General features: G+C 51.7%; 12 non-coding genes and 1 pseudogene across 12 annotated transcripts; all 13 read right to left on the bottom strand.

Moving 5' to 3' along the window:
- Nucleotides 1–1,777: 1,777 nt before the first annotated feature.
- Nucleotides 1,778–1,895, bottom strand: LOC126440204 (5S ribosomal RNA; annotated as a pseudogene).
- Nucleotides 1,896–3,110: 1,215 nt separating this feature from the next.
- On the bottom strand, nucleotides 3,111–3,229 carry LOC126440186 (5S ribosomal RNA). Its single transcript, XR_007581370.1, has one exon. It is a non-coding gene; the product is annotated as a 5S ribosomal RNA (ribosomal RNA).
- Nucleotides 3,230–4,444: 1,215 nt separating this feature from the next.
- On the bottom strand, nucleotides 4,445–4,563 carry LOC126440185 (5S ribosomal RNA). The gene has a single exon (XR_007581369.1). It is a non-coding gene; the product is annotated as a 5S ribosomal RNA (ribosomal RNA).
- A 1,206-nt stretch (nucleotides 4,564–5,769) lies between these two features.
- Nucleotides 5,770–5,888, bottom strand: LOC126440184 (5S ribosomal RNA). Its single transcript, XR_007581368.1, has one exon. It is a non-coding gene; the product is annotated as a 5S ribosomal RNA (ribosomal RNA).
- Nucleotides 5,889–7,103: 1,215 nt separating this feature from the next.
- Nucleotides 7,104–7,222, bottom strand: LOC126440183 (5S ribosomal RNA). The gene has a single exon (XR_007581367.1). It is a non-coding gene; the product is annotated as a 5S ribosomal RNA (ribosomal RNA).
- A 1,215-nt stretch (nucleotides 7,223–8,437) lies between these two features.
- Nucleotides 8,438–8,556, bottom strand: LOC126440207 (5S ribosomal RNA). The gene has a single exon (XR_007581388.1). It is a non-coding gene; the product is annotated as a 5S ribosomal RNA (ribosomal RNA).
- Nucleotides 8,557–9,768: 1,212 nt separating this feature from the next.
- Nucleotides 9,769–9,887, bottom strand: LOC126440206 (5S ribosomal RNA). The gene has a single exon (XR_007581387.1). It is a non-coding gene; the product is annotated as a 5S ribosomal RNA (ribosomal RNA).
- Nucleotides 9,888–11,091: 1,204 nt separating this feature from the next.
- Nucleotides 11,092–11,211, bottom strand: LOC126440199 (5S ribosomal RNA). Its single transcript, XR_007581382.1, has one exon. It is a non-coding gene; the product is annotated as a 5S ribosomal RNA (ribosomal RNA).
- A 1,220-nt stretch (nucleotides 11,212–12,431) lies between these two features.
- On the bottom strand, nucleotides 12,432–12,550 carry LOC126440205 (5S ribosomal RNA). Its single transcript, XR_007581386.1, has one exon. It is a non-coding gene; the product is annotated as a 5S ribosomal RNA (ribosomal RNA).
- A 1,208-nt stretch (nucleotides 12,551–13,758) lies between these two features.
- Nucleotides 13,759–13,877, bottom strand: LOC126440194 (5S ribosomal RNA). The gene has a single exon (XR_007581377.1). It is a non-coding gene; the product is annotated as a 5S ribosomal RNA (ribosomal RNA).
- Nucleotides 13,878–15,091: 1,214 nt separating this feature from the next.
- On the bottom strand, nucleotides 15,092–15,213 carry LOC126440200 (5S ribosomal RNA). The gene has a single exon (XR_007581383.1). It is a non-coding gene; the product is annotated as a 5S ribosomal RNA (ribosomal RNA).
- Nucleotides 15,214–16,441: 1,228 nt separating this feature from the next.
- Nucleotides 16,442–16,560, bottom strand: LOC126440182 (5S ribosomal RNA). The gene has a single exon (XR_007581366.1). It is a non-coding gene; the product is annotated as a 5S ribosomal RNA (ribosomal RNA).
- Nucleotides 16,561–17,787: 1,227 nt separating this feature from the next.
- On the bottom strand, nucleotides 17,788–17,908 carry LOC126440203 (5S ribosomal RNA). The gene has a single exon (XR_007581385.1). It is a non-coding gene; the product is annotated as a 5S ribosomal RNA (ribosomal RNA).
- Nucleotides 17,909–17,943: the final 35 nt, after the last annotated feature.

Genomic DNA, 17,943 nt, shown 5'->3' with positions numbered 1-17,943 from the left:
AAAACACAATAAAACATACCAACGTGCGCGGAGGGGGAAGGACATACAAAGAGTCGCACTAATGGGAATCACCTGCCTCAACATCCTCCGACCATGCCCGTGATTGACTAGGAGGGGGGGGCGGAGGCGGTGGGGTCCCGGAAACTGTGACGGGATCCCCTGCGACGGAATGCTCCACAGCGGGCATTACGACATCAGAAGATAAGGCCGGCACCAAATCGTGGGTGGAAGGGGGGGCACGACGATGGTGCGAATCTTCGGCCTTTCGTTTTGTTGGTAAGGGGGGGGGTGTCACAGACACAGGCGGATCTACCGCCATGTCGGAATCAGCAGCGGAAAACGGCTGACTCAAAAATGTTTTTAGGTGTTGAACCGTGATATCACGTTGTTGCGTGGCAGTTACTACAGCACCCTCCGGCTGGGTGCGGGAAGACGTCTGCTTTTTCGCCTGGCGCCTGCCGCCCCCTCCCTGAGACGGGCGCTGGCCGAGATCGGCCCCGGAGCGCGCAGCCGGCTGTCGGGAGGTCGGTTGACCAACCGACCGAGCGTGAGGGGGGGCAGGAGAACGCGCCACCGGAGACGGACTCCGATTTTTGGCCGAAACACCACGCGTATCGAAAGAAGCAGAACTACTGGCACTACGCAAACGCGGTGTGCCAGAAGCCCGAGCAACATTCCGGTCTCTACGAGGTTTAGGCGCAGTAAAAGCCTCACTGTCAACAACAACGTCACCGGCAGCAGAGACACTGTCGGGGACGGGAGTTGGAACAACCGCCGATTTATCGGGTTCCGCAACCGGGACAGGACGCGGAACAACGACCGACAGCGGCACGGATTCCGGTGAAACATCGTCCACTACCGGTTTTTTAGTAATAGGTACAGTCGTCGCATCCGCGACCAAAGAGGGCTCAACAGGAGGTACAGAAACAGAGTCACTATCGGGAACAGACGTATCCATGGCGTCAGCGGCGGCCGGTACAGGGGGGGCGGCCGCGAGTGGCACACGTGCGGGGGGGGCGGAACCTAAACTCGTTGCGGCAACAGAGGCAAAACTAGGCCCACCTAAATTATCCACACGTGGCAACTGAACAGGCGGCCTGCGTTTAGGGCAGTTTTGTCGGTAATGACCGACAGCACCACAAAAAGAACACGTCTGAGGTTGACCATTATATGTTATGAAAGCACGATGACCGTTAACTAGCAAGAAGGACGGAATATGTTGACGTACGACCATCTTTACACTCCTCACGCCATTTTCAACTTGAAAAACATAGGCGGAGGACCATTTTTCTTTAGTAACAGATAGCACGGTCCCGTACGGCCGCAAATGACGAGATATTGTGTCATTGCGAATTTCAAAAGGCAAGTTGAACACACGAACATTTCGAAGGCCAAACCCACCATGAGAAATATTCACATTACTAATGCGACCGTCTAGATGTCTAAATTTACGGACGCCATCATTAACATTGACAACAGTATCACATAATTCCGGAGTTTTCAACTTCAAAAACACAGAATTAATAAAAGTGTCAAACTGAACACCAAGAACGTCATCGGTCGATAAACACAATTCCTCGAGTATCCAACGATGAATTTCGAACGCGGACGGTTTGCCAACGGAACTATCGAATTCACATTGTACGTTATTTTCACGCTCTTCACTAGCATCATAGAAACTTTCCATTACTTACGGACTTGATGAAATGTAGCCGCGAGGCAGAAGACAGACGGCACACGAGGCGCCGCCGACCAAGTCGCACACGGAAGTACTGCTCGCTCGGCACCGAGGTGTTGCCAGGCGGGCAGCCAGCCAAGTACTAACCGGGCCCGATGTTGCTTAACTTCGGTGATCGGACGAGAACCGGTGTATTCAACATGGTATGGCCGTTGGCGTCCTTATACTGTAGCCGCGCCACAGAAGAAGCGTTCGCCTCTTCTCCCAACACACGCAATCGCCGCTTTCCGTGGCACATTTGACGCAAAGCATGTCTTTCCACCTCGAAGGTGGCGCGGAGTGCGCGCTCGCCTCGGCGTCTCATAGGCGACTGCCGAACCAAGGTGAGGCGCACAACACAGCTGCTGGATGCACCGCCTGTCATTCGTTTGGTGCGTGCGGCCTCCGACACTGGCTGGCGACGCACCTTGTTCCTGTTATCCGGCGCAGGGCTTGCGCGCGGCCGGGCGGCGGGGGGACTGCGCGCGGTGTCCTGCTGGACCGACGGAAGCTTTCTCACCTGCCTGACACGCGCCGCGCTTCCAGATATTTGCGTAATTTGCGCGGTGCATTCTCGCCTGTCCCCCCCTTCCGTCCCGACTTGTCCCGACTTTGCTCGACTGCCGCTCGCTGCCGCTCGGGTCGCGGTCCATTTGACAGCACAAGCGCGAGAAACGTCTGCGGGAGGACAAATGAATCAATGTATGATTACAAATCGAATTTGGAGCTGTACGCCGCTGCAGAGCGATAGGCGCTATCGTATTTCGGAGCATACCGCCCGATTCGTACTGTTTTGTCGTTTTCAAAGACTTCCTGGCAAACTTGGTTAGCACATTCTCCTTCAAACTGAGTTAGTTACTGCAGTTTCGTTTCTTACGACCGTTTAAAATGCTTAAGGAAGTCTCTTTGTCACAACAGAAAGGTAGTACGGAAAGAGGGCTGGCAGGAGTAGCGACTAAAAAGCGAAAAATGAACACAGCCAGAGTTCCCAGGCGCTCACCCTTCCGAGTACTAACGTTGCTGCTTCACTTCGGTGATCGGACGAGAACAGAAGATTTTATTTCTTCTTCTTCTTCTTCTTCTTCTTCTTCTTTTTTTTGTTTGTTTGTTTTTGTTTATTTACTTTGCGGACTTTAGCACCGCTACAAAACAGTAGGCCCTGACGTATTTCAAAACTCATCTGTCGATTCGTAGTGTGTTGTTATTTCCGAGGCGTTCTAGCACTCTTCTTTCGCACATTCTTGCTCAAACTGAGTTCATTACTGCAATTTCGTATCTTACGTTTGATACAGTAGTTTAAAATGCTTGTGGAAGCATCTTTGCCAACACCTGAAAGTTAGTATGAAAAGAGGGCTGGCAGGTGCAGCGACGTAAAAATGAAAAAATGAGATAGAGCCAACAGCACCCGGTGTTCCCAGGCGGTCACCCATCCAAGTACTAACCGGGCCCGATGTTGCTTAACTTCGGTGATCGGACGAGAACCGGTGTATTCAACATGGTATGGCCGTTGGCGTCCTTATACTGTAGCCGCGCCACAGAAGAAGCGTTCGCCTCTTCTCCCAACACACGCAATCGCCGCTTTCCGTGGCACATTTGACGCAAAGCATGTCTTTCCACCTCGAAGGTGGCGCGGAGTGCGCGCTCGCCTCGGCGTCTCATAGGCGACTGCCGAACCAAGGTGAGGCGCACAACACAGCTGCTGGATGCACCGCCTGTCATTCGTTTGGTGCGTGCGGCCTCCGACACTGGCTGGCGACGCACCTTGTTCCTGTTATCCGGCGCAGGGCTTGCGCGCGGCCGGGCGGCGGGGGGACTGCGCGCGGTGTCCTGCTGGACCGACGGAAGCTTTCTCACCTGCCTGACACGCGCCGCGCTTCCAGATATTTGCGTAATTTGCGCGGTGCATTCTCGCCTGTCCCCCCCTTCCGTCCCGACTTGTCCCGACTTTGCTCGACTGCCGCTCGCTGCCGCTCGGGTCGCGGTCCATTTGACAGCACAAGCGCGAGAAACGTCTGCGGGAGGACAAATGAATCAATGTATGATTACAAATCGAATTTGGAGCTGTACGCCGCTGCAGAGCGATAGGCGCTATCGTATTTCGGAGCATACCGCCCGATTCGTACTGTTTTGTCGTTTTCAAAGACTTCCTGGCAAACTTGGTTAGCACATTCTCCTTCAAACTGAGTTAGTTACTGCAGTTTCGTTTCTTACGACCGTTTAAAATGCTTAAGGAAGTCTCTTTGTCACAACAGAAAGGTAGTACGGAAAGAGGGCTGGCAGGAGTAGCGACTAAAAAGCGAAAAATGAACACAGCCAGAGTTCCCAGGCGCTCACCCTTCCGAGTACTAACGTTGCTGCTTCACTTCGGTGATCGGACGAGAACAGAAGATTTTATTTCTTCTTCTTCTTCTTCTTCTTCTTCTTCTTTTTTTTGTTTGTTTGTTTTTGTTTATTTACTTTGCGGACTTTAGCACCGCTACAAAACAGTAGGCCCTGACGTATTTCAAAACTCATCTGTCGATTCGTAGTGTGTTGTTATTTCCGAGGCGTTCTAGCACTCTTCTTTCGCACATTCTTGCTCAAACTGAGTTCATTACTGCAATTTCGTATCTTACGTTTGATACAGTAGTTTAAAATGCTTGTGGAAGCATCTTTGCCAACACCTGAAAGTTAGTATGAAAAGAGGGCTGGCAGGTGCAGCGACGTAAAAATGAAAAAATGAGATAGAGCCAACAGCACCCGGTGTTCCCAGGCGGTCACCCATCCAAGTACTAACCGGGCCCGATGTTGCTTAACTTCGGTGATCGGACGAGAACCGGTGTATTCAACATGGTATGGCCGTTGGCGTCCTTATACTGTAGCCGCGCCACAGAAGAAGCGTTCGCCTCTTCTCCCAACACACGCAATCGCCGCTTTCCGTGGCACATTTGACGCAAAGCATGTCTTTCCACCTCGAAGGTGGCGCGGAGTGCGCGCTCGCCTCGGCGTCTCATAGGCGACTGCCGAACCAAGGTGAGGCGCACAACACAGCTGCTGGATGCACCGCCTGTCATTCGTTTGGTGCGTGCGGCCTCCGACACTGGCTGGCGACGCACCTTGTTCCTGTTATCCGGCGCAGGGCTTGCGCGCGGCCGGGCGGCGGGGGGACTGCGCGCGGTGTCCTGCTGGACCGACGGAAGCTTTCTCACCTGCCTGACACGCGCCGCGCTTCCAGATATTTGCGTAATTTGCGCGGTGCATTCTCGCCTGTCCCCCCCTTCCGTCCCGACTTGTCCCGACTTTGCTCGACTGCCGCTCGCTGCCGCTCGGGTCGCGGTCCATTTGACAGCACAAGCGCGAGAAACGTCTGCGGGAGGACAAATGAATCAATGTATGATTACAAATCGAATTTGGAGCTGTACGCCGCTGCAGAGCGATAGGCGCTATCGTATTTCGGAGCATACCGCCCGATTCGTACTGTTTTGTCGTTTTCAAAGACTTCCTGGCAAACTTGGTTAGCACATTCTCCTTCAAACTGAGTTAGTTACTGCAGTTTCGTTTCTTACGACCGTTTAAAATGCTTAAGGAAGTCTCTTTGTCACAACAGAAAGGTAGTACGGAAAGAGGGCTGGCAGGAGTAGCGACTAAAAAGCGAAAAATGAACACAGCCAGAGTTCCCAGGCGCTCACCCTTCCGAGTACTAACGTTGCTGCTTCACTTCGGTGATCGGACGAGAACAGAAGATTTTATTTCTTCTTCTTCTTCTTCTTCTTTTTTTTGTTTGTTTGTTTTTGTTTATTTACTTTGCGGACTTTAGCACCGCTACAAAACAGTAGGCCCTGACGTATTTCAAAACTCATCTGTCGATTCGTAGTGTGTTGTTATTTCCGAGGCGTTCTAGCACTCTTCTTTCGCACATTCTTGCTCAAACTGAGTTCATTACTGCAATTTCGTATCTTACGTTTGATACAGTAGTTTAAAATGCTTGTGGAAGCATCTTTGCCAACACCTGAAAGTTAGTATGAAAAGAGGGCTGGCAGGTGCAGCGACGTAAAAATGAAAAAATGAGATAGAGCCAACAGCACCCGGTGTTCCCAGGCGGTCACCCATCCAAGTACTAACCGGGCCCGATGTTGCTTAACTTCGGTGATCGGACGAGAACCGGTGTATTCAACATGGTATGGCCGTTGGCGTCCTTATACTGTAGCCGCGCCACAGAAGAAGCGTTCGCCTCTTCTCCCAACACACGCAATCGCCGCTTTCCGTGGCACATTTGACGCAAAGCATGTCTTTCCACCTCGAAGGTGGCGCGGAGTGCGCGCTCGCCTCGGCGTCTCATAGGCGACTGCCGAACCAAGGTGAGGCGCACAACACAGCTGCTGGATGCACCGCCTGTCATTCGTTTGGTGCGTGCGGCCTCCGACACTGGCTGGCGACGCACCTTGTTCCTGTTATCCGGCGCAGGGCTTGCGCGCGGCCGGGCGGCGGGGGGACTGCGCGCGGTGTCCTGCTGGACCGACGGAAGCTTTCTCACCTGCCTGACACGCGCCGCGCTTCCAGATATTTGCGTAATTTGCGCGGTGCATTCTCGCCTGTCCCCCCCTTCCGTCCCGACTTGTCCCGACTTTGCTCGACTGCCGCTCGCTGCCGCTCGGGTCGCGGTCCATTTGACAGCACAAGCGCGAGAAACGTCTGCGGGAGGACAAATGAATCAATGTATGATTACAAATCGAATTTGGAGCTGTACGCCGCTGCAGAGCGATAGGCGCTATCGTATTTCGGAGCATACCGCCCGATTCGTACTGTTTTGTCGTTTTCAAAGACTTCCTGGCAAACTTGGTTAGCACATTCTCCTTCAAACTGAGTTAGTTACTGCAGTTTCGTTTCTTACGACCGTTTAAAATGCTTAAGGAAGTCTCTTTGTCACAACAGAAAGGTAGTACGGAAAGAGGGCTGGCAGGAGTAGCGACTAAAAAGCGAAAAATGAACACAGCCAGAGTTCCCAGGCGCTCACCCTTCCGAGTACTAACGTTGCTGCTTCACTTCGGTGATCGGACGAGAACAGAAGATTTTATTTCTTCTTCTTCTTCTTCTTCTTCTTCTTCTTTTTTTTGTTTGTTTGTTTTTGTTTATTTACTTTGCGGACTTTAGCACCGCTACAAAACAGTAGGCCCTGACGTATTTCAAAACTCATCTGTCGATTCGTAGTGTGTTGTTATTTCCGAGGCGTTCTAGCACTCTTCTTTCGCACATTCTTGCTCAAACTGAGTTCATTACTGCAATTTCGTATCTTACGTTTGATACAGTAGTTTAAAATGCTTGTGGAAGCATCTTTGCCAACACCTGAAAGTTAGTATGAAAAGAGGGCTGGCAGGTGCAGCGACGTAAAAATGAAAAAATGAGATAGAGCCAACAGCACCCGGTGTTCCCAGGCGGTCACCCATCCAAGTACTAACCGGGCCCGATGTTGCTTAACTTCGGTGATCGGACGAGAACCGGTGTATTCAACATGGTATGGCCGTTGGCGTCCTTATACTGTAGCCGCGCCACAGAAGAAGCGTTCGCCTCTTCTCCCAACACACGCAATCGCCGCTTTCCGTGGCACATTTGACGCAAAGCATGTCTTTCCACCTCGAAGGTGGCGCGGAGTGCGCGCTCGCCTCGGCGTCTCATAGGCGACTGCCGAACCAAGGTGAGGCGCACAACACAGCTGCTGGATGCACCGCCTGTCATTCGTTTGGTGCGTGCGGCCTCCGACACTGGCTGGCGACGCACCTTGTTCCTGTTATCCGGCGCAGGGCTTGCGCGCGGCCGGGCGGCGGGGGGACTGCGCGCGGTGTCCTGCTGGACCGACGGAAGCTTTCTCACCTGCCTGACACGCGCCGCGCTTCCAGATATTTGCGTAATTTGCGCGGTGCATTCTCGCCTGTCCCCCCCTTCCGTCCCGACTTGTCCCGACTTTGCTCGACTGCCGCTCGCTGCCGCTCGGGTCGCGGTCCATTTGACAGCACAAGCGCGAGAAACGTCTGCGGGAGGACAAATGAATCAATGTATGATTACAAATCGAATTTGGAGCTGTACGCCGCTGCAGAGCGATAGGCGCTATCGTATTTCGGAGCATACCGCCCGATTCGTACTGTTTTGTCGTTTTCAAAGACTTCCTGGCAAACTTGGTTAGCACATTCTCCTTCAAACTGAGTTAGTTACTGCAGTTTCGTTTCTTACGACCGTTTAAAATGCTTAAGGAAGTCTCTTTGTCACAACAGAAAGGTAGTACGGAAAGAGGGCTGGCAGGAGTAGCGACTAAAAAGCGAAAAATGAACACAGCCAGAGTTCCCAGGCGCTCACCCTTCCGAGTACTAACGTTGCTGCTTCACTTCGGTGATCGGACGAGAACAGAAGATTTTATTTCTTCTTCTTCTTCTTCTTCTTCTTCTTCTTTTTTTTGTTTGTTTGTTTTTGTTTATTTACTTTGCGGACTTTAGCACCGCTACAAAACAGTAGGCCCTGACGTATTTCAAAACTCATCTGTCGATTCGTAGTGTGTTGTTATTTCCGAGGCGTTCTAGCACTCTTCTTTCGCACATTCTTGCTCAAACTGAGTTCATTACTGCAATTTCGTATCTTACGTTTGATACAGTAGTTTAAAATGCTTGTGGAAGCATCTTTGCCAACACCTGAAAGTTAGTATGAAAAGAGGGCTGGCAGGTGCAGCGACGTAAAAATGAAAAAATGAGATAGAGCCAACAGCACCCGGTGTTCCCAGGCGGTCACCCATCCAAGTACTAACCGGGCCCGATGTTGCTTAACTTCGGTGATCGGACGAGAACCGGTGTATTCAACATGGTATGGCCGTTGGCGTCCTTATACTGTAGCCGCGCCACAGAAGAAGCGTTCGCCTCTTCTCCCAACACACGCAATCGCCGCTTTCCGTGGCACATTTGACGCAAAGCATGTCTTTCCACCTCGAAGGTGGCGCGGAGTGCGCGCTCGCCTCGGCGTCTCATAGGCGACTGCCGAACCAAGGTGAGGCGCACAACACAGCTGCTGGATGCACCGCCTGTCATTCGTTTGGTGCGTGCGGCCTCCGACACTGGCTGGCGACGCACCTTGTTCCTGTTATCCGGCGCAGGGCTTGCGCGCGGCCGGGCGGCGGGGGGACTGCGCGCGGTGTCCTGCTGGACCGACGGAAGCTTTCTCACCTGCCTGACACGCGCCGCGCTTCCAGATATTTGCGTAATTTGCGCGGTGCATTCTCGCCTGTCCCCCCCTTCCGTCCCGACTTGTCCCGACTTTGCTCGACTGCCGCTCGCTGCCGCTCGGGTCGCGGTCCATTTGACAGCACAAGCGCGAGAAACGTCTGCGGGAGGACAAATGAATCAATGTATGATTACAAATCGAATTTGGAGCTGTACGCCGCTGCAGAGCGATAGGCGCTATCGTATTTCGGAGCATACCGCCCGATTCGTACTGTTTTGTCGTTTTCAAAGACTTCCTGGCAAACTTGGTTAGCACATTCTCCTTCAAACTGAGTTAGTTACTGCAGTTTCGTTTCTTACGACCGTTTAAAATGCTTAAGGAAGTCTCTTTGTCACAACAGAAAGGTAGTACGGAAAGAGGGCTGGCAGGAGTAGCGACTAAAAAGCGAAAAATGAACACAGCAAGAGTTCCCAGGCGCTCACCCTTCCGAGTACTAACGTTGCTGCTTCACTTCGGTGATCGGACGAGAACAGAAGATTTTATTTCTTCTTCTTCTTCTTCTTCTTCTTCTTTTTTTTGTTTGTTTGTTTTTGTTTATTTACTTTGCGGACTTTAGCACCGCTACAAAACAGTAGGCCCTGACGTATTTCAAAACTCATCTGTCGATTCGTAGTGTGTTGTTATTTCCGAGGCGTTCTAGCACTCTTCTTTCGCACATTCTTGCTCAAACTGAGTTCATTACTGCAATTTCGTATCTTACGTTTGATACAGTAGTTTAAAATGCTTGTGGAAGCATCTTTGCCAACACCTGAAAGTTAGTATGAAAAGAGGGCTGGCAGGTGCAGCGACGTAAAAATGAAAAAATGAGATAGAGCCAACAGCACCCGGTGTTCCCAGGCGGTCACCCATCCAAGTACTAACCGGGCCCGATGTTGCTTAACTTCGGTGATCGGACGAGAACCGGTGTATTCAACATGGTATGGCCGTTGGCGTCCTTATACTGTAGCCGCGCCACAGAAGAAGCGTTCGCCTCTTCTCCCAACACACGCAATCGCCGCTTTCCGTGGCACATTTGACGCAAAGCATGTCTTTCCACCTCGAAGGTGGCGCGGACGTGCGCGCTCGCCTCGGCGTCTCATAGGCGACTGCCGAACCAAGGTGAGGCGCACAACACAGCTGCTGGATGCACCGCCTGTCATTCGTTTGGTGCGTGCGGCCTCCGACACTGGCTGGCGACGCACCTTGTTCCTGTTATCCGGCGCAGGGCTTGCGCGCGGCCGGGCGGCGGGGGGACTGCGCGCGGTGTCCTGCTGGACCGACGGAAGCTTTCTCACCTGCCTGACACGCGCCGCGCTTCCAGATATTTGCGTAATTTGCGCGGTGCATTCTCCCCCCCTTCCGTCCCGACTTGTCCCGACTTTGCTCGACTGCCGCTCGCTGCCGCTCGGGTCGCGGTCCATTTGACAGCACAAGCGCGAGAAACGTCTGCGGGAGGACAAATGAATCAATGTATGATTACAAATCGAATTTGGAGCTGTACGCCGCTGCAGAGCGATAGGCGCTATCGTATTTCGGAGCATACCGCCCGATTCGTACTGTTTTGTCGTTTTCAAAGACTTCCTGGCAAACTTGGTTAGCACATTCTCCTTCAAACTGAGTTAGTTACTGCAGTTTCGTTTCTTACGACCGTTTAAAATGCTTAAGGAAGTCTCTTTGTCACAACAGAAAGGTAGTACGGAAAGAGGGCTGGCAGGAGTAGCGACTAAAAAGCGAAAAATGAACACAGCCAGAGTTCCCAGGCGCTCACCCCTTCCGAGTACTAACGTTGCTGCTTCACTTCGGTGATCGGACGAGAACAGAAGATTTTATTTCTTCTTCTTCTTCTTCTTCTTTTTTTTTGTTTGTTTGTTTTTGTTTATTTACTTTGCGGACTTTAGCACCGCTACAGAAACAGTAGGCCCTGACGTATTTCAAAACTCATCTGTCGATTCGTAGTGTGTTGTTATTTCCGAGGCGTTCTAGCACTCTTCTTTCGCACATTCTTGCTCTAAACTGAGTTCATTACTGCAATTTCGTATCTTACGTTTGATACAGTAGTTTAAAATGCTTGTGGAAGCATCTTTGCCAACACCTGAAAGTTAGTATGAAAAGAGGGCTGGCAGGTGCAGCGACGTAAAAATGAAAAAATGAGATAGAGCCAACAGCACCCGGTGTTCCCAGGCGGTCACCCATCCAAGTACTAACCGGGCCCGATGTTGCTTAACTTCGGTGATCGGACGAGAACCGGTGTATTCAACATGGGTATGGCCGTTGGCGTCCTTATACTGTAGCCGCGCCACAGAAGAAGCGTTCGCCTCTTCTCCCAACACACGCAATCGCCGCTTTCCGTGGGCACATTTGACGCAAAGCATGTCTTTCCACCTCGAAGGTGGCGCGGAGTGCGCGCTCGCCTCGGCGTCTCATAGGCGACTGCCGAACCAAGGTGAGGCGCACAACACAGCTGCTGGATGCACCGCCTGTCATTCGTTTGGTGCGTGCGGCCTCCGACACTGGCTGGCGACGCACCTTGTTCTGTTATCCGGCGCAGGGCTTGCGCGCGGCCGGGCGGGCGGGGGGACTGCGCGCGGTGTCCTGCTGGACCGACGGAAGCTTTCTCACCTGCCTGACACGCGCCGCGCTTCCAGATATTTGCGTAATTTGCGCGCGGTGCATTCTCGCCTGTCCCCCCCTTCCGTCCCGACTTGTCCCGACTTTGCTCGACTGCCGCTCGCTGCCGCTCGGGTCGCGGTCCATTTGACAGCACAAGCGCGAGAAACGTCTGCGGGAGGACAAATGAATCAATGTATGATTACAAATCGAATTTGGAGCTGTACGCCGCTGCAGAGCGATAGGCGCTATCGTATTTCGGAGCATACCGCCCGATTCGTACTGTTTTGTCGTTTTCAAAGACTTCCTGGCAAACTTGGTTAGCACATTCTCCTTCAAACTGAGTTAGTTACTGCAGTTTCGTTTCTTACGACCGTTTAAAATGCTTAAGGAAGTCTCTTTGTCACAACAGAAAGGTAGTACGGAAAGAGGGCTGGCAGGAGTAGCGACTAAAAAGCGAAAAATGAACACAGCCAGAGTTCCCAGGCGCTCACCCTTCCGAGTACTAACGTTGCTGCTTCACTTCGGGTGATCGGACGAGAACAGAAGATTTTATTTCTTCTTCTTCTTCTTCTTCTTCTTCTTCTTTTTTTTGTTTGTTTGTTTTTGTTTATTTACTTTGCGGACTTTAGCACCGCTACAAAACAGTAGGCCCTGACGTATTTCAAAACTCATCTGTCGATTCGTAGTGTGTTGTTATTTCCGAGGCGTTCTAGCACTCTTCTTTCGCACATTCTTGCTCAAACTGAGTTCATTACTGCAATTTCGTATCTTACGTTTGATACAGTAGTTTAAAATGCTTGTGGAAGCATCTTTGCCAACACCTGAAAGTTAGGTATGAAAAGAGGGCTGGCAGGTGCAGCGACGTAAAAATGAAAAAATGAGATAGAGCCAACAGCACCCGGTGTTCCCAGGCGGTCACCCATCCAAGTACTAACCGGGCCCGATGTTGCTTAACTTCGGTGATCGGACGAGAACCGGTGTATTCAACATGGTATGGCCGTTGGCGTCCTTATACTGTAGCCGCGCCACAGAAGAAGCGTTCGCCTCTTCTCCCAACACACGCAATCGCCGCTTTCCGTGGCACATTTGACGCAAAGCATGTCTTTCCACCTCGAAGGTGGCGCGGAGTGCGCGCTCGCCTCGGCGTCTCATAGGCGACTGCCGAACCAAGGTGAGGCGCACAACACAGCTGCTGGATGCACCGCCTGTCATTCGTTTGGTGCGTGCGGCCTCCGACACTGGCTGGCGACGCACCTTGTTCCTGTTATCCGGCGCAGGGCTTGCGCGCGGCCGGGCGGCGGGGGGACTGCGCGCGGTGTCCTGCTGGACCGACGGAAGCTTTCTCACCTGCCTGACACGCGCCGCGCTTCCAGATATTTGCGTAATTTGCGCGGTGCATTCTCGCCTGTCCCCCCCTTCCGTCCCGACTTGTCCCGACTTTGCTCGACTGCCGCTCGCTGCCGCTCGGGTCGCGGTCCATTTGACAGCACAAGCGCGAGAAACGTCTGCGGGAGGACAAATGAATCAATGTATGATTACAAATCGAATTTGGAGCTGTACGCCGCTGCAGAGCGATAGGCGCTATCGTATTTCGGAGCATACCGCCCGATTCGTACTGTTTTGTCGTTTTCAAAGACTTCCTGGCAAACTTGGTTAGCACATTCTCCTTCAAACTGAGTTAGTTACTGCAGTTTCGTTTCTTACGACCGTTTAAAATGCTTAAGGAAGTCTCTTTGTCACAACAGAAAGGTAGTACGGAAAGAGGGCTGGCAGGAGTAGCGACTAAAAAGCGAAAAATGAACACAGCCAGAGTTCCCAGGCGCTCACCCTTCCGAGTACTAACGTTGCTGCTTCACTTCGGTGATCGGACGAGAACAGAAGATTTTATTTCTTCTTCTTCTTCTTCTTCTTTTTTTTGTTTGTTTGTTTTTGTTTATTTACTTTGCGGACTTTTAGCACCGCTACAAAACAGTAGGCCCTGACGTATTTCAAAACTCATCTGTCGATTCGTAGTGTGTTGTTATTTCCGAGGCGTTCTAGCACTCTTCTTTCGCACATTCTTGCTCAAACTGAGTTCATTACTGCAATTTCGTATCTTACGTTTGATACAGTAGTTTAAAATGCTTGTGGAAGCATCTTTGCCAACACCTGAAAGTTAGTATGAAAAGAGGGCTGGCAGGTGCAGCGACGTAAAAATGAAAAAAATGAGATAGAGCCAACAGCACCCGGTGTTCCCAGGCGGTCACCCATCCAAGTACTAACCGGGCCCGATGTTGCTTAACTTCGGTGATCGGACGAGAACCGGTGTATTCAACATGGTATGGCCGTTGGCGTCCTTATACTGTAGCGCGCCACAGAAGAAGCGTTCGCCTCTTCTCCCAACACACGCAATCGCCGCTTTCCGTGGCACATTTGACGCAAAGCATGTCTTTCCACCTCGAAGGTGGCGCGGAGTGCGCGCTCGCCTCGGCGTCTCATAGGCGACTGCCGAACCAAGGTGAGGCGCACAACACAGCTGCTGGATGCACCGCCTGTCATTCGTTTGGTGCGTGCGGCCTCCGACACTGGCTGGCGACGCACCTTGTTCCTGTTATCCGGCGCAGGGCTTGCGCGCGGCCGGGCGGCGGGGGGACTGCGCGCGGTGTCCTGCTGGACCGACGGAAGCTTTCTCACCTGCCTGACACGCGCCGCGCTTCCAGATATTTGCGTAATTTGCGCGGTGCATTCTCGCCTGTCCCCCCCTTCCGTCCCGACTTGTCCCGACTTTGCTCGACTGCCGCTCGCTGCCGCTCGGGTCGCGGTCCATTTGACAGCACAAGCGCGAGAAACGTCTGCGGGAGGACAAATGAATCAATGTATGATTACAAATCGAATTTGGAGCTGTACGCCGCTGCAGAGCGATAGGCGCTATCGTATTTCGGAGCATACCGCCCGATTCGTACTGTTTTGTCGTTTTCAAAGACTTCCTGGCAAACTTGGTTAGCACATTCTCCTTCAAACTGAGTTAGTTACTGCAGTTTCGTTTCTTACGACCGTTTAAAATGCTTAAGGAAGTCTCTTTGTCACAACAGAAAGGTAGTACGGAAAGAGGGCTGGCAGGAGTAGCGACTAAAAAGCGAAAAATGAACACAGCCAGAGTTCCCAGGCGCTCACCCTTCCGAGTACTAACGTTGCTGCTTCACTTCGGTGATCGGACGAGAACAGAAGATTTTATTTCTTCTTCTTCTTCTTCTTCTTCTTCTTCTTTTTTTTGTTTGTTTGTTTTTGTTTATTTACTTTGCGGACTTTAGCACCGCTACAAAACAGTAGGCCCTGACGTATTTCAAAACTCATCTGTCGATTCGTAGTGTGTTGTTATTTCCGAGGCGTTCTAGCACTCTTCTTTCGCACATTCTTGCTCAAACTGAGTTCATTACTGCAATTTCGTATCTTACGTTTGATACAGTAGTTTAAAATGCTTGTGGAAGCATCTTTGCCAACACCTGAAAGTTAGTATGAAAAGAGGGCTGGCAGGTGCAGCGACGTAAAAATGAAAAAATGAGATAGAGCCAACAGCACCCGGTGTTCCCAGGCGGTCACCCATCCAAGTACTAACCGGGCCCGATGTTGCTTAACTTCGGTGATCGGACGACGAGAACCGGTGTATTCAACATGGTATGGCCGTTGGCGTCCTTATACTGTAGCCGCGCCACAGAAGAAGCGTTCGCCTCTTCTCCCAACACACGCAATCGCCGCTTTCCGTGGCACATTTGACGCAAAGCATGTCTTTTCCACCTCGAAGGTGGCGCGGAGTGCGCGCTCGCCTCGGCGTCTCATAGGCGGACTGCCGAACCAAGGTGAGGCGCACAACACAGCTGCTGGATGCACCGCCTGTCATTCGTTTGGTGCGTGCGGCCTCCGACACTGGCTGGCGACGCACCTTGTTCCTGTTATCCGGCGCAGGGCTTGCGCGCGGCCGGGCGGCGGGGGGACTGCGCGCGGTGTCCTGCTGGACCGACGGAAGCTTTCTCACCTGCCTGACACGCGCCGCGCTTCCAGATATTTGCGTAATTTGCGCGGTGCATTCTCGCCTGTCCCCCCCCTTCCGTCCCGACTTGTCCCGACTTTGCTCGACTGCCGCTCGCTGCCGCTCGGGTCGCGGTCCATTTGACAGCACAAGCGCGAGAAACGTCTGCGGGAGGACAAAATGAATCAATGTATGATTACAAATCGAATTTGGAGCTGTACGCCGCTGCAGAGCGATAGGCGCTATCGTATTTCGGAGCATACCGCCCGATTCGTACTGTTTTGTCGTTTTCAAAGACTTCCTGGCAAACTTGGTTAGCACATTCTCCTTCAAACTGAGTTAGTTACTGCAGTTTTCGTTTCTTACGACCGTTTAAAAATGCTTAAGGAAGTCTCTTTGTCACAACAGAAAGGTAGTACGGAAAGAGGGCTGGCAAGGAGTAGCGACTAAAAAGCGAAAAAATGAACACAGCCAGAGTTCCCAGGCGCTCACCCTTCCGAGTACTAACGTTGCTGCTTCACTTCGGTGATCGGACGAGAACAGAAGATTTTATTTCTTCTTCTTCTTCTTCTTCTTCTTCTTCTTTTTTTTTTGTTTGTTTGTTTTTGTTTATTTACTTTGCGGACTTTAGCACCGCTACAAAAACAGTAGGCCCTGACGTATTTCAAAACTCATCTGTCGATTCGTAGTGTGTTGTTATTTCCGAGGCGTTCTAGCACTCTTCTTTCGCACATTCTTGCTCAAACTGAGTTCATTACTGCAATTTCGTATCTTACGTTTGATACAGTAGTTTAAAATGCTTGTGGAAGCATCTTTGCCAACACCTGAAAGTTAGTATGAAAAGAGGGCTGGCAGGTGCAGCGACGTAAAAAATGAAAAAAATGAGATAGAGCCAACAGCACCCGGTGTTCCCAGGCGGTCACCCATCCAAGTACTAACCGGGCCCGATGTTGCTTAACTTCGGTGATCGGACGAGAACCGGTGTATTCAACATGGTATGGCCGTTGGCGTCCTTATACTGTAGCCGCGCCACAGAAGAAGCGTTCGCCTCTTCTCCCAACACACGCAATCGCCGCTTTCCGTGGCACATTTGACGCAAAGCATGTCTTTTCCACCTCGAAGGTGGCGCGGAGTGCGCGCTCGCCTCGGCGTCTCATAGGCGACTGCCGAACCAAGGTGAGGCGCACAACACAGCTGCTGGATGCACCGCCTGTCATTCGTTTGGTGCGTGCGGCCTCCGACACTGGCTGGCGACGCACCTTGTTCCTGTTATCCGGCGCAGGGCTTGCGCGCGGCCGGGCGGCGGGGGGGACTGCGCGCGGTGTCCCTGCTGGACCGACGGAAGCTTTCTCACCTGCCTGACACGCGCCGCGCTTCCAGATATTTGCGTAATTTGCGCGGTGCATTCTCGCCTGTCCCCCCCTTCCGTCCCGACTTGTCCCGACTTTGCTCGACTGCCGCTCGCTGCCGCTCGGGTCGCGGTCCATTTGACAGCACAAGCGCGAGAAACGTCTGCGGGAGGACAAATGAATCAATGTATGATTACAAATCGAATTTGGAGCTGTACGCCGCTGCAGAGCGATAGGCGCTATCGTATTTTCGGAGCATACCGCCCGATTCGTACTGTTTTGTCGTTTTCAAAGACTTCCTGGCAAACTTGGTTAGCACATTCTCCTTCAAACTGAGTTAGTTACTGCAGTTTCGTTTCTTACGACCGTTTAAAAAATGCTTAAGGAAGTCTCTTTGTCACAACAGAAAGGTAGTACGGAAAGAGGGCTGGCAGGAGTAGCGACTTAAAAAGCGAAAAAATGAACACAGCCAGAGTTCCCAGGCGCTCACCCTTCCGAGTACTAACGTTGCTGCTTCACTTCGGTGATCGGACGAGAACAGAAGATTTTATTTCTTCTTCTTCTTCTTCTTCTTCTTCTTCTTTTTTTTTGTTTGTTTGTTTTTGTTTTATTTACTTTGCGGACTTTAGCACCGCTACAAAACAGTAGGCCCTGACGTATTTCAAAACTCATCTGTCGATTCGTAGTGTGTTGTTATTTCCGAGGCGTTCTAGCACTCTTCTTTCGCACATTCTTGCTCAAAACTGAGTTCATTACTGCAATTTCGTATCTTACGTTTGATACAGTAGTTTAAAATGCTTGTGGAAGCATCTTTGCCAACACCTGAAAGTTAGTATGAAAAGAGGGCTGGCAGGTGCAGCGACGTAAAAATGAAAAAAATGAGATAGAGCCAACAGCACCCGGTGTTCCCAGGCGGTCACCCCATCCAAGTACTAACCGGGCCCGATGTTGCTTAACTTCGGTGATCGGACGAGAACCGGTGTATTCAACATGGTATGGGCCGTTGGCGTCCTTATACTGTAGCCGCGCCACAGAAGAAGCGT

The sequence above is a fragment of the Schistocerca serialis genome, unplaced genomic scaffold (genome assembly GCF_023864345.2).
Source record: "Schistocerca serialis cubense isolate TAMUIC-IGC-003099 unplaced genomic scaffold, iqSchSeri2.2 HiC_scaffold_1356, whole genome shotgun sequence".
NCBI lineage: Eukaryota > Metazoa > Arthropoda > Insecta > Orthoptera > Acrididae > Schistocerca > Schistocerca serialis.
Note: the sequence above shows the minus strand (reverse complement) of the source record. Positions and strands in the feature narration are given on the sequence as shown.